This window comes from Pinus tabuliformis, chromosome 2_1 (assembly GCF_031772625.1).
Source record: "Pinus tabuliformis cultivar Carrire ecotype Pingquan chromosome 2_1, CPIR1, whole genome shotgun sequence".
Taxonomy (NCBI): Eukaryota; Viridiplantae; Streptophyta; class Pinopsida; order Pinales; family Pinaceae; genus Pinus; species Pinus tabuliformis.
The window spans coordinates 443,943,764-443,957,651 of NC_142299.1; the positions used below are offsets into that span (position 1 = coordinate 443,943,764).

The 13,888-nt window shown below is 35.8% G+C and overlaps 1 long non-coding RNA gene across 1 annotated transcript; it reads right to left on the reverse strand.

Moving 5' to 3' along the window:
• Nucleotides 1-10,965: 10,965 nt before the first annotated feature.
• Nucleotides 10,966-12,565, reverse strand: LOC149200834 (uncharacterized). Its single transcript, XR_016253385.1, has 3 exons — nucleotides 12,475-12,565; nucleotides 11,469-11,584; nucleotides 10,966-11,296 (listed from the first exon to the last, which is right to left on the reverse strand). It is a non-coding gene; the product is annotated as an uncharacterized LOC149200834 (long non-coding RNA).
• Nucleotides 12,566-13,888: the final 1,323 nt, after the last annotated feature.

Here is a 13,888-nt window from a genome sequence, read left to right on the forward strand (position 1 = left end):
GAACATCAGAGTATTATTTTAATAAATCAACGTATTTCTATTTTTTTTCAGGAGGTAAAGACTTAGAAATCTTCACCATATTTGGATTATCTTCAGTCCTTATGTTACAATCCTCAACTTCGGCTCCCACAGGTTGCACTTTGGGATTTTGAGTGACGTCATTTAAATCAAATAATTCTTCGAGTGGTATCAAACCTCTTGGTATTACATTATCTTTTAACTATAAGACTTCAAGTTCTGCTTGATCTATAACAACATTCCCACTAGTTTGATCCAAAATAGTTTGTTGCCCATCATCTTTAAAAACATTTTCCATATCAATATGAAAAATTTCAAAGCCTCCCTTTAATTGTAAAACAATGTCCAACTTTTTGTCATTTTCAAACACTTGCCAATACCTTATGTTATTCGGGAGAGCAGGTCTATGTTTTACCTCAATCTCGTATTTTTTATTTGGGTGGAAAGGGATCTTACATGTACTTGCTGAGGTAGCCACTACATTAGCAAACACATTTTGACTTCTAGCAATCAAAGACAATTGATACTCTAGAAAACATTGCAAAAAAAATCTAAGACAACATTTCTGTATGCCCTCAACCTAGGATGTTTAGTTGAATACTCACCTTTGATTTGATTTATGATGAGTTCTGAATCACCACGTATTGAAATTACTTTAGCTTCTTATCTCTTTAGTAACTGTAACCCCAGAATAAGTGCCTCTTACTCAAATACATTGATGGTATATTGAAAATTGACCTTGTAGGAATATGTTTTTGATATACTTGTGTTTGTGTCTAAAATCCATACACTAGCCTTTGCTCCTTCCTTACTGACTGCTCCATCAAAATACAAATGCCTAAGACTTTGATCCTTATCAGATTTTGTTTGAGTCTTTAATTTCACATTCTCTATTTTACTTGATTGACTTTTCATATCTAACACTTCTTCCTCTAAACATATGTCATTATACAAAATGAAAGAGTCTCCCTGTACAAGATCCTTTGGTTCCCAAAGAAAAGAATATTTGCATTTGTCGTGTCCATCTGCAAGGTACCTTGCAACTTTTCTCCCTAAGATCTTCACAAGAGCATTCCATATTTAGGAGGTATATCAGCCACAACAATATCCATGAATACACTTTTTTCTGGGATTTGAGTAAGGATTACACATAAATCCTTGATTAAAACTAAGCATCTTACTCTGCTTGAATCAAAAGAGAAAAGGTCTTTATATTTTCTAGTTATATCTAATCCAAGTTTCTCCATAATTACTTTGGGCATGAGATTATGTGAAGCACCAGAATCCAGCATGGCATTGTGCAAAATGAAATCATGAATGTTAAGACTAACATAAAATTGTGGCACATTACCATCTTGTGACTTTCCTTCAACTTCAGGTCCAAATAACAATTTAGGCTGGTCATCACTTAATTTCATAGTATTTGTTCCCTCCTCTATTTTTAGTGCTTTTATAACTTGACTTCTATACATATCTTTTTTCACCAATTCAGTTAGAGGAACAAAATTTTTAACTTTTGATAAGTCATTTTCAATGTTGAAAGAAGGTTGAGTCTTTTCTACCTCTTTTTGATTTGTATCTTGTTTTTGAGGGGTTTCCTTTGGAGGATCAACCTTTGTTTGACTTGTAGAAGGTGTATCAATTTGGATTTTCTTAGGAGGATTTGCTGCAACTTTCTTATTTCTAAGATTATATTGTTTGTGCACTTCCATAATAGCATTTTGATAACTCTTTTTGTAATGCTTTTATTCTTACTTATAACATCTTGTTGTGCTAACAAGAACAAAGCTTGTTCGTCTTTGGTCAAGAAAACATCATCTATTTCCCCTTCGCCAAAAACATTAATATGATTCTCTTCTAGCTCATCTGCTGCCTCATTTTCTTCCTCTGCATTATTTTCCTGAAGAGGAGGTCTAATTTTTTGTTGATCTGCTGGGGTTCTTTGCTCTTTTTGTTTAGTTTGGGGTTGGTTCCTTATAAAATTTGGATTCCTAATATGAGGAGCCCCTTCTAGTTCTCTTGGTTGAGCTCTATCTACCAAAGTCATTCTTTCCATCATCATTTCCATAGGTTTCACTAAAGTGTCCAATTTTGCATCTGATGAAGAAGAAGGTTCTTCTTTAATGGTCACTCTTCTTTCAACTTTTAACTTTTCTCTTTTGGGTAACAAATTTGCCTCTACACTAACAACATTATTTGCATTTCTTCCATAGTATCTGGATTTCTTTCTCTTAATTGATAAGCCATATCAGGGTCAAATCCATTTGGAAATCAAATTAAAGCTAGTCTTGGTGGAGGTTTTATTGTTGTTGGAATAGAATTATAAATATTATGAAATCTAATGCAATAATCCTAAATTGTTTCGCCTGGAACTCTCCTTAAACTTTCATTTTCTGTAAGGATCTAAAGGCGATTCTTTTTCACTTCCCATCTTGAAAGGAAGTTTTGGTGAAACTATTGTAGATATTCTATACTGCCTATTGGAAACCGTTTGTACCATTTTTTAACTTCCCTTGCCAAACTTTGTACAAAGAGCATCATTTTCACATCATCATCATCAAATTATTATAAGTCTGTGAAGTCATTCATTTTGTCTATGTGTTGTTGTTCTGTGATAGGTCCAGTGTCATGAAATTGGGGTATGTGTTGTCCATAATTATGTGGCATGGCATTCAAAGGGGCTTGTAAGGCCAAAGGGGCATAATGAGCTACCATGCTCGGAATATGAGAGGAGGAAGAAATTGTAGTTGTGCTTGATGTTAGGGGTTTTAAAGGAGGTGGAAGAGTGACTTGTTGAGTTAGTATAAAAGGGGTATGAATGAGAGAAGAAATGGGGATAGTAGAAAAAAGGGAAGCCATAGGGGAGGTCAATGATGAGGCAAAATAAGAAATGGTAGTTTGTTGAACTATAAATGGATTCTGAGCAACCCGATTAAATTAAGTCACCAGATCTTCAAATTTTTCAAACTGTTGTACAACATAATTATCAAAATCTTAAATGGCAGGCTTATGTGCTGAGATAGGAGGTTTCAAAATGGATTCATCAAAGAATGTCTCAAGGACAAAGCTTTCTGATTTGTTACTGAAAATACTATTGATCAGGTGCTCAAAATTCAAAGTTGTCAGATCGGTGTGGAACTTGGATGACTGCGTAGCGCTCGTCATCCTAAATCTGGCGCAACTCGTTTCACATGAAAAAAACACCATATGCTCCCATAGTCATGTTCTTTTTACTTTCCCAAACAAGCAATTTTTTGTAAAAAAATTTGATAGCCCAGTCAGAAGTCAGTACTACTGACGTGGCACTGACTATGCAGGTCTATGTGGCGCTTTGACTGGTCAATGGGCTCAACGAATCATGTTGTGACAAATGGCAGTTTGTTATTGGTTGTAATTCAATGTTTGTGAGTGGGTGGTTGGTGGCCAACCAAGGGATGACACGTGGCCCAGCCAGAGGTCACCACGTGGCAACCCGGGGGCCACCAAAATTATGGGTCAAGTTCTGGGCAACAGTAGTAGCGGTCGAACCCACAACCACCAATGAATGAGGATAGCCATACACCAACACACCATAGCCAAAGGAATTAACCATATAAGTTCTCTGCATATATTTGAATTTCATACCCGCGCCATTCAGGGGTAGGGCCAGCCCGTGGGGGTCAGCCCTTGGGCACACCCAACCATGCGACCACCAACCAGAGGGGAGTGGTTGCTTGAATGGCGGGATTGGGCCGTTGGCCTTAGCGCTGGGCACTTGGCCCCCCACATGCCCAAATTTTTCGGATATACGGCGTTAGAGGACATTTAAAACGTCTGACAATTTCGCCCGAAAATCAGTGAAATTGTCGCTCCGTTAACGTGTTTGGGGGAAAATTTTTAGGATGGTGCCAGATTTTGGGGAATTTGCTGTGTGATTAGTAGAATATTTGGAAAGGCCATAACTTCTGTAGTTTTTTACCAAACCAGGAGCATAAAGAGGCTACACAAGCATGTTTGGGCATTCTGGAGCCATTGGAACATGTTTTAGAGCTTTCTGAGCATTGTAAACTGATGTATTCACATTTTTTAGCATAATAGAGAGGGCCAAGCCATTGGAAGCTGGATCAAGGAGATGTAGCCCAGGAGGGGTGAACTCCTTCATCATGTGTTGTTGTGATACTATTTATGGTGATGTTTATCTCTGTTATATGTTATTGTTCAGTCATTGGTTTATGTTAATTTGCACATAAAAATTACATAAAAACACTCAAAACTCATGTTTTAAACTTGAAAATAATCTCAAGAATCCTTTAGTACATTTAACATATTCTAAAAAGGAATTTAGCACAACAAAACTAATTTTCCCAATTAGATCAACTATGCTCAAAGGGAAAATCAAAATCATATCTTCAACTATAATAAAACTTTCTCGGAGAGAATTAGATCTTGGCAAAGGATTATTGCTTTTCTTGACTCTCTGTAAAGCTCCTTTTGCTAATTAATCTCTTGGTATTATTTATAATTTTGGGAGGATTAGGATTTGGATGGGATCGGGCGTAAATATTTCTAGGAGCCAAATATTCAAAGAAAATATTTACAACTGGGTTTATACAACTTCTCGATGAAGAATTCAACCTAATATTTGCTAACTCATTGTCACCCACACAAGATAGGTTTAAGATTCTAAAATCAAACTACCAAGGAAGAAGGATCCCCAGTATGTGTAGTGATGTTTTAAGCAATCCTAATTGACCAAGGCTGGAAGCATTTAATTGTCAACCCAGGGTAGGTCTGTTATTTCAATGCAGTCTACACTATCTGTGCCGATATACTACAACCAAGAGTGAAAATAGAAAACAGTAAAGAATTTCGCTGAATCAATTGCAGAAAATAACATTCATGCAAAAATAAAAAAACACTCTACAGGAATGGAATCACACTTCACATTTACTAGAACAAAGGCGTGCCACACACTGTACTGATAACTACACCAGCTGGTCAACTACCATACTGATAACCAAATCTGTGTAACAACATATCATAAATATGGAACTGAAGCCGATATATTCTACAAATTATACATCGAGAATAGAAGACCATAAAAATAATAAAAGAAAGGGACAATAATATACAACTAATCTACCACTGTTGTCCCTACTAAATAGGAGGGCCCTTCCTCCCTAGCAGGGGCACAGGAATGAACACGAGATTAGTTAAGAATTCAACTTGGAAACAGCAACAACATCACCATAGTGTCTTTGATATTAAAAACAATTAAAATTTACAAGATCAAAATAAGATTACTCTCTATGTCGTCCCCCATGCCTGAGGGATTAAGTTTCTCTTATAGAAATTACATACCCAAAAATTAGGAACAAATCAGTCATGAGAATATCATGATTCTCATGCCAATCATAAAATAGAAATTGTTATAACCAATTCCTAAATACGAATTATATTCAAATAAATTGGTTAAAATCATAACCGTTTGGATCTGTCACTTTCTAAATAGACAATTCGTAACTTCCAATAGATGTTGCATGGAATAGTACCCACGACTTTGACAGCTACAATGTAACAACACCCTGCGGTAAAGTAATGGTTTGGGATGTAACAACAACACTGGATAACAACAAACTTGTAATGGAACCCAGGGTGTAACATCAATAATCTGTAACAACAACACGGTGTAACAACAAGGTCTGTAACAACATCGTGGTGTAACAGTGAGGTCGGTAACAACACACAGAGTGTAACAACAATCTGTTTCATCCTACTCTTAGATTGATTGACACGACTGTTCATTCCATAACCTTGTTCTTGTGGACAACACTTGAAAAAGAGGAAAGGATCTAAAATATTTCTCCAATGCTTACCCCAGTTAGCCATAAAAAGGAATATTGCATCATTATATCTAGCAAAAATGGAAAAATAACATGATGGAAAAATATGTTGTTCATAATAAGGAAAAAGGCGGTTAACATGTAAAGTTCTGTTGGTCTAGAGGGAAAAAGGTCAAAACCAAGGAAAGAAAGTATAGATAATAGGTACAAAAACTACACCCAACATCTCCCCCCAACTGAAGCAATTGCATGCCCTCATGCACAACCTTCGTTTCCATTGCTATATCTCTGATGCAATTTCGTAAAATTATAAGCACCAGTAGTGTCTTTAACAGCATACCCGTATCCTTGAGTAGCCATCAGCTGTCGCAGCCAGAACTCTTCTTCATAATCACACAAGTGGTAATGTCACTGGTACTCCTCCACTGGTAACCAAATCTGAGGATATCTTAACCTAGTCGCAATCTAGAAGGCTCCCAGTGTTTTCACCACCCGGGCATATTCGGGTACTCGTGTAATAACAACCACAAAATTCTAGAACTCGAAAGGATCCCCTTCTTGTCTTTCAACACTACTGGCTTTTGTGTGCTTAAGGCACCCTGTTAGTGCTCAGCTTTTCATTTGTGCATAAAGATTAAGAAAAAACACCACAATCCTCTTTCTATAAGTGGCTGACTATTCCCTAACTTCTGGGGCACTTAGGAACAATTTGAACTCACGTCTCAATTAAACAACCATTCCCAGTTCTTCCCTAATCCACAATGCTCCTTTTTCCTCATTAGTTTAAGCCGACTTCATGGTCAAGTGCCATTCGATTTGATTCCTCATAAAAGAAATGAAGGCTCGCAACTGCAAATCCCACATATAAGAGAAAATAGTTTCCACCATCTTTGTACCGACATGTTCACACATCATATTATGTAAAAACAAATCACAAAGTAAGCTTTGTTCATCAAAGTCACAAGCACGAAAAACTTCTAGAAAAGTGCGGGTAGAACAACCCAAATATGGTTTGTTTTCAAAAACTGCTTTTAATTGAAACATATAATATTGTTCCCATAGGAAAATTGGATATGATGGGGAAGACCTCCTGCAGCCTAACAGGTTCGAGGCAAGATCATAAATATTTGTCTTATCGTTTGTTAGGTCCAGAACTTGTCGCTATAACAGCGGCAATTGTTCCTTTTTATTCTTCATAGCTTAATTTCTCCTCTGCTCTTCCCATTCTTTCTTCAACTCTTCCTTTAACCACTTCTCTCGAAGTGAATTCATCATTTTCTGATGTGCCTTGAGCGAGATCGTTCCCTCTTGCAGAGAGAGTGCCCACTTTTTCCATTTTTGTAATTATGGTATCAACAAAATTATTTCCAAACACCATCCTTCATCAGGACCCTGTGTTCTCTCACATGCACTAACAACTGAAGGTGTAACAACCTCTCGAGTGACCTTAAATGTGGAAAATTAGATTGTACTTTATCTCCTTGGCAAGAATAATTAAATGATGCTTCATGCAACTTTGTTAATTAGTTGTCCATTATGGATGACTTCATCACATGTGAAATTAACTGTAAAGAACTTTAAACAAAAGTTAAACAATCAACAAGATAGAAACACTGATGTTGCTGATGGAGTTCAGCCCTCCTGGGCTACATCTCCGGGCCCTACGCAAAAGGATAGGCCACTTGTATTTTAGTGAATAAGAGGTATGTTACATTTTCTTCCATAGTTGCGGCTATTTCCCTAGAATGGAAATGCTCTTGGATAGAGATCTCTCACAACTTCACACGGAAATTCTACCAGTGGATTTTTCAATTACAACAAAACACAAGAGTCTTAAATTGCAGACTCAAACCTCTACTGAAAATGAGAATATATCAACAGCAAAGAGAATAAAAATCTAACCTCCCTCACTTGACATATGAGTCAAATTGCCTCTGTACTAAATTTTGGAATTTCAGCTACTTCATTCACCGAAAGGACCCTGCCAGTGTCTTCGGAGCACCTTGAAACTCCTATCTAGGCTTTGGAATCACTCCATTTGGTTTCCATATGACCCTGTAAAGCCCAAAATTGACTGGCTCATGACTTCATGCTTCTCGTTGCCTTGATCTAGCACAACGGTTCTCTACCTTCTGTGCTCAAATCTGAACTTCAACTCTTGTAATCGAATTGAGTAGGTTGCATCCTCTGTTGCCTTCCTGAAAAGCTTCAAGAAGAACTCTCACATTGAATATGTGATCTCCACAAGTGTGCCCTCGTATTTCAGTGAATAAGAGGTATGTTACATTTGCTGCCACAGTTGTGGCTATTTCCCCAGAATGGAAATGCTCTTGGATAGAGAGATCTCACAACTTCACATGGAAATTCTACTAGTGAATTTTTTAATTACAACAAAACAAAAGAGTCTTAAATTTTAGACTCAAATCTCTACTAAAAACTAGAATATATCAACAACAATGAGAATACAAATCAAACCTCCCTCACTTGACGTAGAAGTCAGATTGTCTCTGTACTAAAATATGGAATTTTGGTTGCTTCATTTACCAAAAGGACCCTGCCAGTGTCTTCGAAGCGCCTTGAAACCCATGTCTAGGATTTTGAATCACTCCATTTGGTTTCCGTATGACAGCGGAAAGCCCAAAACTGACTGGCTCATGACTTCATACTTCTCGATGCCTTAATCTGGCATAATGGTTCTCTACCTTCTGCGCTCAAATTTGAACTTCAACTCTTGAAATTGAATTGAGTATGCTGCATCCTTTGCTGCCTTCCTGAAAAGCTTCAAGAATAACTCTCACACTGAATATGTGATCTCCACTGAAAAGATTCATCATTTGTCTGGAGTTTCTACTTGTCGTCCTCTAGAGATTCTACTGTCTGCCGCAAATCATCGTTCTCCCGCTTGAGCTGCCTGGAAATCTTTTGCATTCTTGCAATGGATGAGAACCTGTTCTGATACCAAAATATGATATGAAATGTGGAAAATTAGATCATACTTTCTCTCCTTTGCAAGAATAATTAAATGATGCTTCATGCAACTTTGTTAATTAGTTGTTCATTATGGATGACTTCATCACATGTGAAATTAACTGTAAAGAACTTTAAACGAAAGTTATGGAATCAACAAGATAGAAACAACGATGCTGATGACAAAGTTCACCCCTCTTGGGCTACATCTCTGGGCCCTGCGCAAACGGCTAGGCCACTCATATTTCTGTGAATAAGAGGTATGTTACATTTGTTTCCACAGTTGCAGCTATTTCTCCAGAATCACTACAACAAAACCAGCGATTTGCGCCAGATTTTAGTGCATTTTTTTTGTAATTGTGATGAGCAACCTGGCGCTAAATCTGGCTCTATTGTACAATTTTTAAAGCGTCCTTTTTTGCACCTGATTTTTCATCCCTTTTCACGCTAGATTTTGCATCATTTTTTACACCAAACTATGCATCATTTTTTGCGTCAAATTTTGAACCAAGATTTGCATCTTATTTTATGACAGGTTTTGCTTCTAGTTTTGTGTCATTTTTTGCATCTATTTTTCATTCTCTTTTTCTTCCTATTTTGTGTCATTATTTGCTTCCATTTTTGCACCATCATTTGCATCAAGTTTACACTGTATTTTGAATCCAATTTAACGTCTTTTTATGCATCCATTTTGTGTCAGTTTTTGCATCTAGTCTTATGCCAGGTTTTGTATCTAGTCTTACACTAGTTTTTGCTTCTATTTTTGCACCAGCTTTGGTGCCTATCTTTGCACCATGTGTTGAATTTGATTTAGCACCAAATTTTGCATCCATTTTTGTGCCCATTTTTGCATCTTTTTTTGGACCATTTTTTACATCCACATTTACGTTTGATTTGTCTCCATTTTTCCCATCTCATTTTGCACCATATTTTGGCGTCATTTGTTTCATCCAATTTTGCATCATTTTTAACACCATCTCTTGCATCTAATGTTACATCATTTTGAGCATCAAAATTTGCATTTATATTTGCATCTTATGTTGAGTCATGTGTTGTGTCCACCTTTGCATCTTATTTTGTGTCTAATGGTACATTCAATTTAGAGCCATTTTTTACGTCTACTTTTGTATTTGTTTTTGCACCAAGTTTTGCATCCAATTTTAAGCTATTTTATGCCCCTTTTTGCACCATTTTTTTTGTGTCTACTTGTGTCCAATGTTGCACCATTATTTACACCGACTTTTTCATCCAATTTTGCATTTTTTTGGTGTCTAGTTTTACATCGTTTTCACCATCCAAATTTGCATCTTTTTTTGCCTCATTTTGTGTCCACATTTGCATATAATTTTGTGTCTGAGTTCGAGCCTAAATTTGCATGTGATTAGGAATCATTTTTTACATCCAATATGGCATCCTTGGTTTCACCTTTTTTCAGCCCCATTTTGCATCTTGTTTTATGTCTTTTCTTACATCTTTTTTTTTTCCTTTTTTGCACCCAAGTTTGCATCCCAAATTTACACCATTATTTGCATCATCATTTGGCATATTAATTTGTAACGTTTTTTGTTTCTTTTTAACGCTCAACTTTGCATCTTATTTTACATCTAGTTGTTGTCTTTTTTTGCATCTAATTTGGTGCCCATTTATGTGTCCTTGTTTTTGCCCAATTTGATATCCTTTTGTATGCCATGTTTTGTTCCCTTCTTTGTGTCAACTATTGCACAATTTTTCACTTCTAATTTAAAACACTTTGTATGTCAATTGTTTGCATTTTGTATTAATTCCTAGTTTAACATCCAATTTTACTTTCAATTTTGCATCCATGGTTACATCCACATTTGACTTCTTATATAGAGTATATTTTTCTTTACATCTATGACCCCCTTTATAGATTCATAGTGAAATATATGATAGTTTCTAAATATCATTAAGGCAGATATCACAATTCAAAATTATTTGTAAAGAAATTTAAGAGAAATTGACAACATCCATCCAAAAAAATAACAATGTGCCATTAACAATTTTCAAAACATGTATAAAATAGCAACATAATACTAATAAAATCATTATTATTTTTAATCAAAACAACTAAAATTCAAATATGATTAACAAATCAAAATATTTCATGAATATCGTTACGATAAATTAACAACATACATAAATCAAACTCATCGTATGATTACAAAATCAAAATGTCTCATTGATATAGGGTAAATTCACAACACCCATATAAACATAACAATGTCATTCTACACAATAATTTCTTCATAAAAAACAATGCATGTGCATGCCTAGCTACCACCACCAAGATCATCCTCATGATCATCTTGACCATCCTCATTACTCTGATCCACATCATCACCAACACCGCAACTATCATCATCATCTCCTCCTTCTCCACCATCATCCTCATCCTCATCCTCATCATCTCCTGATATATGTTGAACATAATTTGGATCATCATCTTGGCAATCATTACCTATAGCATTCTGACAAAAAAAATCAATATTACATGTTAGTATTAATTACATAACACAACGCATGTTTTTTTTATACCATGTTAACCATAAAATGAGGTAAGATATAATATCTAATAGTACTAAAAAATAAAATGAAAATATGGTTTAAAAGTATATTGGAAATCCAACTAAGATTACATACCATAGAGTCCATCCAAACAACAAATTCAACCCATCTCTTTTGCTGCAGCACCTCCTTTTCCAAATGATTTGGAGGTCTTCAGGGTAAAAATATATATCCCATGGTTTATATTTGGCCTTAAAAAATAGTAGAAAAGAAAAATTTGAGAACACAGGAGCAATATGAAAAAGGAATTGCATGTCTAAACATTTTGAAGTCTCAAAAAGCATTCATCAACATAGAGAAGACTACAACACTACTCTTCACTTCCAAGTTTTCAACTAATGGATTTAACTGACCAGCAATGTTTTTTGATGAACCATGCTCAAATGCTCAAGATGAGGTAATGAATGGATGCTATGCGCCTATCTGTGAATTGCAACCAGAGGCATACATGTAAGTGCAAATTTGTAAATCTCATACCCAGATTTACCCATCATCAAGCACACAACTTTTGCGGGATCCATTTGACATATCTTATGTTTAAGAAGGAATAACGTCCTTGAAGAGACTCATCACTTTCCTTAGGGAATGATCTTTGCATGCAAAATCTAGATTAACTCTGAACATTTCAATCAAACTAAGGTAAATGAAAGGAAACAATCCATCGGTCAAACCTCACAGGTTAAAAGCACCCGCCGAGTTTCACACAAATGAGAAAGCCTAAGGGAAAAGATTTGAGACATGCATGCTACATGATTTCATGTAGGATAAGTACCTAAGCTTAAGGCAAAATATTTGAGACATGCAAATGTATGAAGTACAAGATTCAGATAAAGAGAAAGAAGCTCCTTCATGCCATATTCTCACTGACAGTGAATCTCAGATTAGGTACTTATCAAGCATGAAATCATGTTGCATGCCAAGCATGAAATCATGAAGCACTTACCATGATAAGATTATCTGACTCCAACTACTGCATCAAGATGAAAAATTCAGCACTCTAGACAGTCACATAAGAATAAAAAAACATTCAAAAGATATGAATGCATATTAGCCACTATAGAGGACCAAAACATAAACTTACGCCATAGACAGTGTGGCTGAACCTTTCCCTGCTTTTGCTTCAACAACTTCAGTTCCTCCATCCTGTGTGCGCTTTGTCAAGGCTTTAATGTCCTCGTCAGATAATACAGAGTTTGGCTTTGGTGTTGCCTAAAAAAAATTATCAAAACAAAAAAGTGTATGTTCCCTTTTTAACTGTATTGAAGGGTAGGTAATTATGATCTCATTTTATCTTTGATAAATTAATCTTATAATATCCAAGAGTAAAGAACAAACTCAAGATGAGGATCCAACAAAGTCATATACATGTGAAAAAAGTGGAAGAATTGTAACACCCGCATGTCCACCTACAACAGGAACATCAACTTCTGCAGACAGCATAGGATGACATCAACAACAAACATAAAACTGAGAATTGTATCTAATGTTAAAAAAAACATGATGTTGGTAAGATCCTGCAGCATATCATGTATTGGGTCTAGCGCAGATGGTTGTGTGCAAAGACTGTTATCCTTCCCACCCGGGTTCAATTCCCTCAAGTGACATCTTGAGCTGACTATATTTCTGATGGCCTTGAGCCCTATGATACCATCCTTGAAATGAGGAGAAGTGCCTGGCATGTTTGCCCAGGATTCATATTTCATGATTAAATTATAAAAAATAAAAATATTTTACAGAATACTAAATATTTGCGAGTAGCTAAGCATAACAAGCCAGAATTTTAAATACCTTCAACAGGAACCCCTGCTTTTGAAGCATAGAACGTCTTTGCACGGACAACATCAAGAGTAGTAACACCAAAGAGTTTCTTTTCATTATAGGTCCCTGCCTTCTTAAAAACCTCAGCAGCTATTGGTACAATAGAATTTACAAGATTGCTGATCATATTTACAATTGTCTGCCATGGATATCAAGTCCTCAACAATGCCATAAAAACCAATTCTAGATGATTTCTTGAATCCAAATATACCATTCCTGATAGAAGGAAAACATTATCCGGTACACTCTCCCCCCTCTCCATATCTCTATCTATATAATATGTAACAATATACTATACATATTGTACACACACACCAGTACATGAACAAAACAAATAATTGTGAAACATACTTCTTTATCTATTAACTTGCCACACTAATGGTAGTACATACTGATTGTATGTAATATATAATGTTATAGAGGATACCTCGTGATTAGTGGATTTGTGCACAGTTAAATAGAAGACCAAGGATATTTTTTATATTGATATTCATATGCCAATTTTCTCAAAAGTCCAAAAGCTAAGTTACTAACTACAAGAGGAGAAACAAGAATAACAGGGCTTTAACAGTGGCTGCAAACTTGCATTGGACTACACAGCTAATTACTCTTAAGTTCATTTCAATTAGTATTTCCTTCTTATGGGAAAAAGTTAGCTGCAATTTGTCTAAATAAAG